Source organism: Trachypithecus francoisi, unplaced genomic scaffold (assembly GCF_009764315.1).
Source record: "Trachypithecus francoisi isolate TF-2019V2 unplaced genomic scaffold, Tfra_2.0 Lachesis_group13, whole genome shotgun sequence".
NCBI classification, from domain to species: domain Eukaryota; kingdom Metazoa; phylum Chordata; class Mammalia; order Primates; family Cercopithecidae; genus Trachypithecus; species Trachypithecus francoisi.
The window spans coordinates 78946975-78961616 of record NW_022681458.1 but is presented as its reverse complement, the minus strand read 5'-3'; positions in this window follow the sequence as shown (position 1 = coordinate 78961616).

The following is a 14642-nucleotide window of genomic DNA, read 5'->3' as shown; positions in this document are numbered from 1 at the left end:
TTTAGCCCATGGGCCATTGTTTGCCAAACTATATGTTAGAGGGTGATTGGTGCAATGAAGACAAAAGAGGCACAGAAGAAGATGAGGAGTACTTGAGGGGAGGACATCATTGTAAAGGTGATGAACAGGTGAAGTTATGCCAAGAAGGTATCATTTATGCAAAGGCTGGGAGGAGGTGAAGGATCAAGCCATGTAGGTGAGTGTTCCCAGAGAAGACTGCCAGTGTAAAGGTTTTTAAATAGGACGGCATCTTGTGTGTTTGTAGAGTAGCAAGGCAGTTGAGCAGAAGGAGTAAAGGGAGAGTAATAGTAGATGAGACCTGGAATTTAAAAGTGAGGAGGATAATATAAGGCCTTGTAGCTTACTGTAATGATGCAAAGTAAAATGGAGCGTCATTAGAGGGTTTTGACTAGGGGACTGCCATGATTTGACTTGTTTAAACAGGCTTAATTTGGCTGATGTGTTGAGGGGGGCAAGGCTGAATCTTTAAAAATAATTTTTAAACAAATGGATGAACAAACAACAGATTAATAAGAATGTATATCACTCAGTTGAATATTTGAGATTGGAAATATAAATTTGGAGTCACTAGGAGAGAATGTAGATGCTAGAAAGAGAATGAAGGAAAATTTTCACTAGAACCTGAAAGAATAACCAAATGAGGGGTTGAAAGAGAAAGAGGAGCTAGTGAAGAAATGGAAAAAGAGTAATTAGATCTATGTTTGGCATTTACTGTTTTTCATGTCCTCAGAAGTTCAGTGGATGATGGGATGATTGTAATAATTTTTTCTACATAATAAAATTTAAATAAATTTGTTAATAAAAACAAGGGAAAAGATAAGAGGGTAACTTAAGTGGAAAGCAGTATATATCAGAGGAGTTAATATTTTTCTACATCTTGCTTCATATGGGTAAACCAACTAAATAATTTCATTAGGAGCACAATGTCTACCTAAGCAGTTCATTCATTCATTAATGTTTATTAGCCATTGACTATTTGCTAGACACTGTGAAAGGCACTGATCTCTTCATTACAATCCAACACATTCTGCTGGAAATCAGTCACGACATTGACACATAATATTATTCACCCATCTAAGAGGGATTTCGGAAGATTCTAAGGAAATTAAGAAGTTAATATATTTACGTAACTAGTTAAAATAAAAGGTTAAATAAAATACCACTGGCTTTTTGCATTTCTACTGTACTTGCTCTGAGTACCATAGTCTTTCCAAATATTAACCAAGGAGTTTGTAAGTAAAAGAAACAGTATGACAAAGTCAAAAAGTCAAGAGCAGAGATGAAACAAAGTTATACAAGAACTGTTATTAGAGTAGAAGAAATGGAATTCAGGTCACACAATATCTCAATTCTATTTACCTATTATTCACATTTTCTAGGAAGTATCTTATTTATAGATACACATATAAAACATAATTTTTGATAAGACAGTAAACATGTTTTAGTGCTCCTTGATTTTAAACTTCTAAATATAGCTTTCTTCGCTTATTAGTTGTCTAGAAATATGCTGGCCCATGCGACCTTTTACTATCATTTACTTATTCTCTTAAAAAGTCGGTAGTCCCAGGTTTCAAATTTTCTTTTGTAATACACAGTTAGATCTTTGAACTCGAATATTGAATAAACTCTTGAATGACTTTGAGCTCTGGACGCCGAGCTTGGTAACCTTGAACCTCCCATAAATTGGGGAAAACCTCTAAAGCAGCCAAAACAAAGCTCTTGACTTTCTAAATATAACATTTGTTTGACTCCTTGACTTAATTGTGAACTCTTGCTTTTCCTTGACTGGTTTGCCACTATCATTTGAAGTTAACCTTTTCTCTACTTAGTTGAAAATTGTGCTTCAACGGATTAAAAGACAAAACTGCATTCCTTCTAATTAAATATAAGAAAATCTCTAAGATGTGCCTTGAAAAAACAAAAACACATGTGAATGTTAATTTTCCTAACTTATAATCAAGGGTAATGAATCCTCCCTTTAACTATTTGATCTCCTTTTCAGTCTGACAATAAATTCAGTATGTTATTTAAATTCTAACTTCAATTCTTTAGTTTTTATCTCATCAATCTTCATCTTTATTTTTTAGTCTTTAAAACCTGTTTTTCATTTCGTGGCATTTAAAAATGAGAACGTTGGCTGGGCGCGGTGGCTCACGCCTGTAATCCCAGCACTTTGGGAGTCCGAGGCGGGTGGATCACGAGGTCAGGAGAGCAAGACCATTCTGGCTAACACGGTGAAACTCCGTCTCTACTAAAAAAATACAAAAACATTAGCCGGGCGTGGGGGCAGGCGCCTGTAGTCCCAACTACTTGGGAGGCTGAGGCAGGAGAATGGCGTGGACCTGGGAGGGAGGCGGAGCTTGCAGTGAGCCGAGATTGCGTCACTGCACTCCAGCCTGGGCCACAGAGCAAGACTCTGCCTCAAAAAAAAAAAATAAAATAAAAAAATAAAAAAATAAAAAAAAAAATAATAAAATAAAATAAAATGAAAAAATAAAAATGAGAAAGTTACACATGCTTTTTGTAACAAAACCAATCAATATAGAATTGTATAAAATAAAAACTAAAAGCTGGGTGCAGTGGTTCACACCTATAAGATTGAAGTGGGAGGATCACTTGAGCCCAGGAGTTCAAAACCAGCCTGAGCAACGTAGTAAGACCACGTCTCTACAAAAAATTTAAAAACTTAGCCTGGTGTGGGTGTTGTGGCTTGGGCTTGTGGTCCCAGCTACTCAAGAGGCTGAGGTGGGAGAACTGCTAGGGTCCCAGGAGGTTGAGGCTGCAGCAAGCTGTGATCATGCCATTGCATTCCAGCCTGCAAGACACGGGAGACAGAGTGAGACTCTGTTTCAAAAAAAAAAAAAAAAAAAAAAAAAAGCTCTTGCCCTTCTCTTAATCCCCAAACCACTTCCTGGAGGTCATTATTATACCATTTGGTAATGGAATGGTTTTCATGTTCTATACAGTTTACTCCATATTCAAACATATACATACTTACATATACTCTTACAAGTTGTGTTTTAAAATTACTATATTATGTGCAGCAAAAATAAGCACTATTAATAAGTGAATGATGAATTGTTAATGAATGATAAACATCCTATCATATGTCTCATGAGATGCTTGAATATTTTTAAATTATGACTACAGGCTGGGCGCCTTGGCTCATGCCTGTAATCCCAGCACTTTGGGAGGCCAAGGCCGGTGAATCACAAGGTCAGGAGTTCGAGACCAGCCTGGCCAATATGGTGAGACCCCAACTCTACTACAAATACAAAAATTAGCTGGGCGTGGTGGCAGACTCCTGTAATCCCAGCTACTTGGGAGGCTGAGGCAGGAGAATCGCTTGAACTCGGGAGGTGGAGGTTGCAGTGAGCTGAGATCACGCCATTGCACTCCAGCCTGGGTGACAGAGTGAGACTCAGTTTCAACAAATAAATAAATAAATGCATAAATAAATAAATACATAAATAAAGCCCACAGTATTGGAAAACTTGTTTTCTTCTCCTTTTTGTATTATAGTGCATAAGTAAAATGTCTTTTTAAACTTTTACAAAAATATTTAATATTCACATAAACATTTGTTCAGACAAACAGTAACAAATGATACTTTGTATTACTTTTCATTTTCAAAAAGATTGCTATTAGGTATTTTGTACTTAATAGTTATAAACTATTCAAGTGGACTCAAAATGTAAATGAAAAAAATACAGCAGTAATAAGAGGAGGACAAGTGAAAATTTCCTTAAATCGTGTTAGCATTTTTAACATGTTATTTATTGACTCTCTTTCTAAATAGACCATTCTGATATTATATAATTTTAAGTATGGATCCAGTACATTCTACTGCACCACTTTCTATAAAAGAACATAGAAATAATGTGGGCTCTGTGTTTTTACCAGTTACGAACGAATTACATTGATTTGGTTTATACCATATATGTAGTATCTCTTTAGGACTTATTCTATATATATCAAAACATTAATTTTGAAGCAGTAAGCTTCTGTAAGTGCTTGTGGATTCATAACATACTGGGTGCCTTGCAACCAAATATATATTCAGTTCTCAGCGTTATTGGTGTTTCCAATTTCAATAACTATAATATTACCTTTGGACGTTTATGGCATCTTTCATCCGTGGATCTTAAAGGGCTTTACAAACATTAATTCATACAACATTCTCGTGAGGTACAGAAATATCATTAACCCCATATTACAGATGAGGAAACAAGCGCAGAAAGGTTAATAATATGTGCACCACCTTCTACTTGTACAGTACCTTTGATTCAGGGATTTTTAAGTACACTGGAAGCTTTATGATGCTGGTATAAGAGAATAGAATTAATACAACTTATAGATTAATTCATAGCATACTTTTATCATATAGCATGCAGTTTCTAGAAATTGCCTCCATATTATAGATTGATAATATTCATCTTATATTCAAATCGTTTTCCATTATAATTAGGAATCATGAATATGAACTTACCGTTAATTTTATATCTAGTTTGAAGATGTGTGTGTATGATTATACTACATATGCAACAGACTATATAAAATTGTGTCTTGTATTAAAAAAAAGAAACCTCAAAATTAATCTAACACACAATGACATGATTCCCAAGTTTGTTGCTGTATGCTTTTTTAGGCATGAGTGGTTAGTCATTTATATTAAAAACAATAAATAAATAATTTAATTTTTACTGTGTACTTTTATGGTTTTCATCTTCTTTTTTAACCTTTTCATGTCTAAACTAGTTTTAACCCTACAATGTAGAGGTCAGACCTCAAAACTGACAAGTTGCACTACAATTCATTATGGTTATAAAAACAAGAGACTTAGATGTGAGTTATCCAAAGCCAGAGTTTTCTCTATCACTGATTTCCTAAAATCATTAGAGTTCAGGTTTTGAGTGCATCTTCATATATCTTTCCCTTTCTCATTCATTTCACTGTTGGAATTTACTAAGATATCCTTCAGTATTTTCCTGCTTTTGCTTGCCATCACCTTCTTAGAAAGATTGTTTATGGCTTCTGCGTCCTCAAGAGCTCAAGGTACTGTGCTGTGCACTGGGAATACAGGGCTATACAAGACAGATTGACTTAAAGCAGCTTATAGTCTGGTGGAGATAGACATTGGACAAGAAATTATAATCACATTAATTACATGACCATGCAAAATCTCTGTGAAACAAATCTATAAATGGTTAACCCAGAGGCTGACAGCACAATTGTCACTTAAGAGGGAAGAAATGAACTTGTGAGTCTGTTGTAGTTGCAGTTCAAGGGAAAATAAAATACCCTGATTACTTGATTATTGTTGATAGATTCTGAAACATGGATTGCTGGAGTAGAGACCAGCTGGGATGGGGACTTGTGCTTATTCATATAGGAAAGGCTTTATGTCTGAGACTGGCTAAAGCATCTTGACATACCTCAGAAGTGCCTAAAATTTGCTTTTAAAGAAGCTGGCTGGGATGCTTGCATAAAAATAAAGGTAACTGATATATCAAAAAGAAAGCTCATATAAGAGAAGAAATATTTTTGCTTTTCTTTTCCCTTCACTATGCATGCATACTCATGTATATCTCTCCCTGCCAATACAGTTACTTCTACTGCTGCACACCCTCTTCCTTCATCAGGGCTTTCTGGAAATCTCTGTAAATCTTTATTTCATCTCTTCCTTCTTTAACCTGATCTAGCAATGAGGAACTGGTGCTGAATGCTCTTGGACCTTTTTTTTTTCCTGTTTGGCTTACCTTCATCCCTGAGCAGGGAAAAACTGCTACTAAAGAAGAAAAGAAGGTTCCAAAAATGTGGTTGTTAGCACCAATGCAATTTTGCCTCAGGCCAGCACACTTTACCTCAATTGTGCATAAGCATACTTGGGGTGACATGTAGGTATACGTATGTTGAACAGAATATTGTTCACAATATATTTCATTGAGAGATGGCAAGAACATCACCATTGATGTACCCGAGATTTTTACAGATGGGTACACAGATTTTACATGTTATGCTTAATCTCAACAAATTAAGTCGAAAGCCATATCTTTTTAAAGGATAGCTCCTCAGTATTGGCCTGATATCATCAGTAGGCTGAGCTGTTTCTAATGTGATAGAAGTTAAGCCTTGTGCTCCCTTATGCGATTTTACAAACACGTTAAGTAGGCAAAAGAAAGAAAGATTGATGAATAGGACTAAAGTCATACAGCTAGAGAGAGATGGAAACAGAAACAGATTCAGTTTGCATTGCTATTCTCTATATAAATGGAACTCAATCCCAAAACATGGTTAAACATGCAGGCTTTAAAATCAGATAGACCTGAATTCAAACCCTATTGTAGCTACTCAAACATATGCATCCCAGTGCAATTTATGTCAACTCTGAGCTTCCATTTCTTCATCTTTAAAATAGAGTTAAAATTACTTTATATGGGAACTCAGAGGCTTAAAGTGTAAGTGCATGTGATAAATAACTCCCAAGGAAGTTATCCTTACCATTTCTCATTTATATGAAACCTATATAACAGGTATATAGAAATATGAATCTTATTCCTCTGGTTATGCAAGGAGTCTCAAAATGAATAGCGTAAATTCCAATTAGTAATTCCTAATCCAACTCACCAGAATAAAATGAATGACTGGTTCCTAAATAATCCTTTGTCACCATATTTATTATCAATACATTAGTCTATGGGATATTTGTAACTGTTTTATATTATTTATTTATTTTATTTTTATTTATTTTTTTGAGATGGAGTCTCAGTCTGTTACCCAGGCTGGAGTGCAGTGGTGTAATCTTGGCTCACTGCAACCTCTGCCTCCCTGGTTCAAGCCATTCTCCTGCCTCAGTCTTCTGAGTAGCTGGAACTACAGGCACGCGCCACCACACCAGGCTAATTTTTGCATCTTTAGTAGAAATGGAGTTTCACCATGTTGGCCAGGCTGGTCTCAAACCCCTGACCTTAGGTGATCCGCCTGCCTCGGCCTCCCAAAGTATTGGAATTACAGGCGTGAGCCATCGCACCCGGCCTAGATTTATATTATTTATTGATCCAACCTAATGAATCCTGATATTCCATATTTGAATCATCTTATAATGTATTTTCGTTTTTAGGAAATGTAAATTACTTACCCAAGGTCACACAGCTTGTCCTTGTCCGTTGGAAAACACAGAAGAGTTTAGGTCTTATGACTTCTAATCTAGGCCCTTACCTACCAGATCACCCAGCTTTTGAACACACTTAACAGGTTTATCATTCTCTAAGCTTAAGAAAAACCTCACTAATATTGTTAGAACATACCAGGTCTTCTTTTCCATATTCATTTATGTACACGGATCAGCTCATTCTTTTCAAATGCCAGGGATGTATTGCTCACTGGAGGAACTCCAGTACCCAGCGGTCTTTAATGTAAAAGGCAAACCTTTCCACTAATGAGCAGTTTGTCTAGTGTTCTTAACCTTATCAGCAGCTCTTCAAGTGATAAAGGCTTAACTATTATGCACCGAAAGGTGTTGATAATTCTCAATCTTCATGCAGAAAATGGCTCTTTTGTCACTTCTTACAGTCTACCGTTAAACTTAGCATACTGCTTACAAATTACCTTTCCTGCTCTGCAAAGCAGTCAGCTGGAAGTATTGGTGGGCCGGCAGCAGGTGGAGCCTCTTCCTGTCAGGACAAGAATGATACCTGCTGCTTAATAGAAAAAGAACCATCTGCAGTTTAATGATGTAGACCTGTCCCAGGAAATAGACTGGGTTTAAAGACAAGGTAGAGGGAAGAACATTTTTTTCAAAATAAGAAAAGTGAGGTTGACTATTAAAGACTGTACAAATAGAACTGAAGGCTAGAGGTTTTACCAGCTGAAACATTAGTGCATAGTGAATAAAATGATTTTAATCCTTTGCTACTGGAATTCCCTAAAGTACAGTGGGGCCTATAAAGCCAGCCCACAGCTCATAGGGCTTTCCTCCACCAGCTTCTGGAATGAAGAATGCAGGACAACATTGTCTCCATGTTGCTGCAGGAGAAACAATAAAAGCTTGATCAGCTGAATGCTTAAATATGGCTGAATGTTTGATGAGATGAAGATGTAATTTTGTCTATGTTCCCTAAGGATCTGGATTAAATATGACTACAGGGCCTAATCAAATAGCTAGTCACTGAACAACGGTCCCAACTGCATTTTTCATTCTAGGCATGCCTTTCTTTTCCCCCCTCCTCCAAGTACATTACTTATTCACTGGTTTGTCAGCAGTGTGCATTATTAGCGCTTGAGAGATAAAACTTTAAGTGTTGCTCCCAATTAGCACAACAGTGACCACGCACCATGCTCTGTGCTTAATGCCTGCTCTCAGAGAGGAGCTGGTTTTGAAGGTCTGAGGTGGAGGAGAAAAAAAAATGAAACAGCTTAAGCATTCATTTTGAGTGGAGAGACAGCTCCTATTAACATTTAACAGCATTTGTGCAACTTGGTGCGGAGGTTATGATGCAAATGAGGAGGAATTAAAAGTGGCCAGGGGTTTGTCATTGATGGATTGCAGTCTGGCGGTGTTCACACTTCTGCCGTGTCCATCAGAAGCGATTACTGTGTAATTAAACCTTATTTCTCTACTCTTCAGTGCATAATTACTTTGTGAATGTAACCATCATCTAAAAAAGCTACCAAAATGCTTTAGCATTTAGTCTAGCAGTCATTTCCCTAGCTTGTGTCAGATATAACCATCAGACAGTGCAAAAGAACTGTCACTTTTAATAAGAGGCAAAAAATTAAATGAAACAGTATGCTTATTACAGGAAAATTAGGCGTTCAAGTGGTAGAGTCCTTTTCTGCTATTTGCATAATTTATTCTTTTTTGTCCCTCACACCAGAAGCTTCAGGCAATTTTCTTCACATTTAAATAGATCGCACATTTAAGGCTACTTAAGGAAAATTATCACTTTGCATATTTTAATTGTTGTAAAGAAAGTGAATAGAAGAGGTCTGCAGCTTGGACTCTTGAGTCGGTCAGATGCTCAACTGTCTGATTCTGGAGCTCCCCACTGCTGCACTAGAGATAACCCTATAGTTCACAGCCATCCACTTGCATTTCATCAGCATGCAAATGCAGCTCCAAGCACTACAATAAGTGGATCTTTGATATTTACAAACTAGCCATTAATAACTAAAACGTAATTTGTTTGACATAACTTTAGATTCTCTTATCGCTGTGCCTTCTTTTTTTTCTTTTTCAGAGAAAACCTAAGTCTTTTACGTTTAGAAAAACTAAGACAGTCCACTCAAACTGAGTCATGTTCTACAGGTTCCAGAAATATGATTTGCTACAAAATTATATCAGTTCCTTTATTTTGGCAAGGCAGGCAACATTTCAAGTTCTTTTGTTTAATTTGGACTCACTTTTAATCAAACAAAAAATTCAACAAAAAACTCTTTCCCCCATAAGAATTATAGCAAGCCAATGGTGTTTCAAATGAATGATTCAGTTACCAAGGGAAGCATGGAACATTTCAGTATGCTTGTGTTGAATTCAAAAAGATGAGAGCAACAGTACAGGGCATTGCAGAGCAAGTGCTGTAAATAGGCTAATGCCTGTACAAACTGTTCATTATGAAACTGGTGAAAAGTTAAAAGGAGATTCCAGTGAAAACTTTGATCAAAACATACTCAGCTTATTTATTGTACTTAAGTGGGTTGAAGAATCTCAGTGGTATAATTTGCTTAGTTTTCATTACCAATTAAAAAAACTTCCAAAGAGACAGAAAACTGAAGTCTTCATTTTGACAAGACAGCAATGCTTTAAAGTATATTCAAATGCGAATCCGATTAACTCAGCAACACTTTTGTTTAATTACAAACAATTATATGTTCCCTTTGGCTACTGGTCATTTTCATTTACAATGCCATTGTCCTCCTTAAGTGCAAACTCTAAACACTAATGAATGTCTGAGGGACTACAGTTAGCACACATTTGTAGACACTAAGGAAACATTTGTCTTTAAAAGTAAGTGAAGTAGGACTTAGTTTACAAAAACTATCGGTGTGGGGCAAAGTAACATAAAATAGCACCTTGTAGGGACCGAGAAAAGGTGAGTATAAGATATGAATTTGTAACTTAGAAAGGAATCTACTCATATTTTGACATATTTATTCTTTAAGCTTGGAAATGTAGTACAGCATTATTTAGAAAGGCAGTACAAGGTTTTTCTTCTATCAGAACAATATTTTCTAAATGTACCTTTTTTTCTTGTTATTTTTTACTTAAAATACTTAATGGAAAAAATTGTGTAAATTCTGATAAAGATAAAACATTTTAAAAAGATCTTTACAATTTCCCAGAAGAAATATACAGCTGAAGTCATATCTGATTCTAGCTGAAAGGAAACAAATTATTCTGGTAGCATTCTTTGCATCACTGACTACTTGGTTAAATCAATTGACTTAAAATTTTCCATTTGGGTTTTCTTCTTTTCCTCTTTTTTGGAGGCAAGTTTTAACTGCGCTGCCTTAACACACACTAAAAGGGGAATCACATATATTTTTTGACTCTGCTGACCCTTCATGCTCCCTCCAACTCCCATCATTGCTAAAATGAAAACAACCACAACTGACCTCTCAAGTTAGTTAAATGTATCAGAGAATCAAAGGCAGTAGTGCAGATTTCTGAACATAATATCCTGTTTACCTTTAATATGGAATTGTTTTTTTGTTAAGTTGCTTCCTTCTAGGAAATGGAGATAATAATGTACCTAACTCATGAGGAACATGGTGGGGAATAATTGCAAGTAAAATTGGCATGCTGCCCTGCAGAGTACACCCAATGAATGTAGACTGTTTTCATTACAGAAAAAGAAAAAAAAAAAAATCAAACAACCATAAAAATTTGACTGAGAGTATCAGTCTGATAGGTCAAACCTGAAGTCCAAAAAATTCTGGCAGCCCATACAGTATATTTTGTCACTCTCATCTTTTAAAGACAACTGTCATAGATTCTGAACAGTGCCTAACAGTAGTCTCCATGTTTAGTCACTGTGACACATACATTTGGTCAACTGAGACTTTAGGCAAATCTGGTATCATGGTAAAAAAAAAAAAAAAAAAAAATATATATATATATATATACACAGGCTTTTGAGTCAGTAGAACTGAGTTAAAATTCTTACTTCACCATTTACTATCTCTTCCATTTTAGATACATTGCTAAGCTTCAGCTTTCTCCTCTGCAAAATGAACATTTACTTGGCAGGGCTGTTGAAAAGATTCATTGAAATACAGCACTTAGCACCGTGCCAAGTCCCTAGTAAATGTCTGGAAATGGTAACTGTTGTTCTTATTACTATAATTATGGCATCGTATATTCACCTTTTTATATATCACATACCTGTGATGATTTAAAACTGACATTTTGCTTCAACCTCTTTCCTTAATAAGAATACTTTGAGTTGTGAAAGTTACATGTTTTTAAGTAATGTAAACTCAAATTCATTACTTCGTGATGTGTGTGTGTGTGTATGTTTAGTTACAGTAGGAAGATCCATATTTACTAATGTATTCTTCATATCTTTAAGCATGGAATTTATCATTTATTAGATTCTATTTTTAATGTTAGTATCATCATGAGACATTATAGTAATAAGAATATTACCTAATTTTTTTTCTTTTGAGACAGAGTTTCACTCTAGTCACTCAAGTTGGAGTGCAGCAGCGTGATCACTGCTCACTGCAGTCTCCACTTCCCGGGCTCAGGTGATCTTTTCACCTCTGCCTCCTAAGTAGCTGTGACTACAGGCACGCGCCACCATATCCAGCAAATTTTTGTATTTTTTGTAGAGATGGGATTTCGCCTTGTTGCCCAGGCTGATCTCAAACTCCTTGGCTCAAGCAATCCACTCGCCTCAGTCACCCAAAGTGTTGGGATTACAGGCATGAGCCACAGCACCTTGCCACCTATGTATTTTTCTTTTTACTGGTTTGTTCATTTTTATTTGACTTTCTGACATCAAAATAAGTAGTCTTTCATTTACTGAGATGGGATATCTATAAATAATAAAACTTAGCCTTAAAATTGTGGATCCCGAAATGAAAACATTTGTTTACTGGATTTACCATTTCAAAGACCTCAAAATTTTATTCAAATATCAGTGACATATAACTAAACTGTTTGGAATTCTGTAGATAGGAGGGAATAGCTTGGACGATCCCCATCAGAATTGAACTTACCAAAGCATTTGAAAAGAGCATTTAATTTCAGCTACTACTCCTCTTTTGCCTGCCCTCTCATATTGTTGATTGTCACAATAAGCAGTCTCGTCGCATTGCCACTCTGAAGCTATTACGCATTTTTATGGGGTTGACTTTAGGGAAAATAAAAATATTGGACCAATTACATAATAAAAATAAACATCATTTACCCAATGATGAAGTCCATTTAGTTCTGTTCTCTCTGACCTTCCTCACTCTGCCTCCCCCATTTCTCTCAACCTTCTCTAAAGTTCAAAACCGACTAGAACACCAGGAAGAGTAAGTAAAATATAAAATGTCAAGAATGTGATGAATCCACCTCCTAGAATTGGTATCATTGACATATATGTTGGATCATTTGAGATTTTAGACAGTATAGGTTTGACTCATCCAATATTTTCAAGAATATTTCCACCTAATTGTATGCATTCTATCTTTTAGGAGGCCATTACCTGATCATCTAGTTTTATTTATTAGAGGGGAATTACGTTTTCTAAAAATAAATGAAATGGTACAGATATAGATTCTCCAACTTTACAAACCACAATAGTAGACAACAGGCAATTGAAACTGTTCAGCTTTGGTCGGGAAAGTAACCAGCACTGGGTGATAATGTAAATCTTACTGTCAAGAAGAGTTTAACCTTTCAATTTCAATGGTTAGGAAAGAAAAGTTTGTCATTTTGGCTGTTGACTTGAATATCACTTACTTAAAATAAAGACTTAACTATTATAGTAAGGTATTGCTTAATTAATAATTCATAATCAGGCTCAATTTTAAGTCAGTTAAGTAGCATTCACCAGAATCCTTGTAGATAGAGTAAAAATATGTTAGCTTGTAAGAGTTGGTAAAAAGGATTTTCTAAGGCTCATAATACCCCTATGAATGATATCTTTATTACTTCCTATTTATAGAACTGTGTAGAATGCATTAAATTGAACTAAGATTTGAGTCAGTAGAACTGAGTTAAAATTCTTACTGCGTTAAATTGAACTAAGAGATATTTAGTTACCTAATATGACTTGTATATAGATGAAGTCTTAAACCTTTCTCTTGGCATAATTAGAATTATTTGGCTAGGTATCATGTGAAATGATTATATAATAAAGTAGTTTACTATAATATGAATATAAATATTATCATTATAGTAACTTTATTAGCGTGCTATAGTTTCATAACTATTTTTACTTGCAAATTTTTTGTTAAAAATGGACTGACCTTGACAAAGGGTGAGGGGGAAAAGAGGCTTTAAAATATCTAGGCATTATCTTTTTAGTACATCGTTGGCTTTTAGTCACATTTATGTCACTTAGCAACATTTAGTAAAGATCTTTGTTTTAAATTGAGTTGCACAACATTCGGAGGCAAACCCAGTTGGAAATCCAAAACTTTCTGCTTACTTAAATTGTCTAGGGCTAAAAAGGTATTTCTAACAATGATTTAGAATGATTCAATTAAAATGATGTATACAGTACTGCTTCCCTTTACTTTCAAGTTTTAGGTGATATTATAGCTACGTCACTCTTAGTTCACTGAGAGAAGGAACAAGATGACACAGCCTCAGATATTTTCTTAAATTTCTCATGGAATTGAAGATCTGTTGGAACAAAAACTTTTCCACCCTTCTGCCAGTGGTCCGTAAACCAACAGCTTTGGCCTCATCTGTGAATGTGAGAGAAATGTAAATATATGAATCCTACTCTATCTATTGAATCAAGATCTCTGGGGGTGAGGCCCAGGAAACTTTGTTTTAACAAGCTCTCTAGGTAATTTTTATGCATTGTTGAAGTTTGAGAACCACTGCCCTAGGCCAAGGATATAAAAAGGAGACAGACATAAAGTAGGCTAACATCGAATGAGCCTGGAGAGTAAGCATTATGTGGCTGTCTTCTACTATCTCCAGTTGTAGCGAACCGCCTTTTGCTCCGTATCCTATAGTGTTCTTAGAGTGTTCTGTAGCATCTCAGTGATGGTTTAATATTAAGTGTGTTATATGCATGTTGGGGAGGTCAGGAATTGTAATGAGTAGGTATGAAAAGAGACTAAAAAAGTATTTTAAATGTGTTTGAAAAAAATAGAGCATGATCATTTAATTCTTGGATAATTTCCAATTATTACAATTTAATAGCACTCAATTGAAAATAATATAGTCTTATGATCAGTAAAAATCTATGTTGTAAAACCGTATTAATAGGGTGAAACAGAAATGATGAGACTTTTATGCTGCTTGTTTCTGAGCGTATTTGATAAAATAGCAAGCATTATGATAAACATATGTACCATTTTTCAGTATGTTCAAATGATATACAATATTTAGTTTTATTTGTGCAGAAACAAATAACAGTCATTGTGTAACATAAGGAAGCACGTACTCTGTT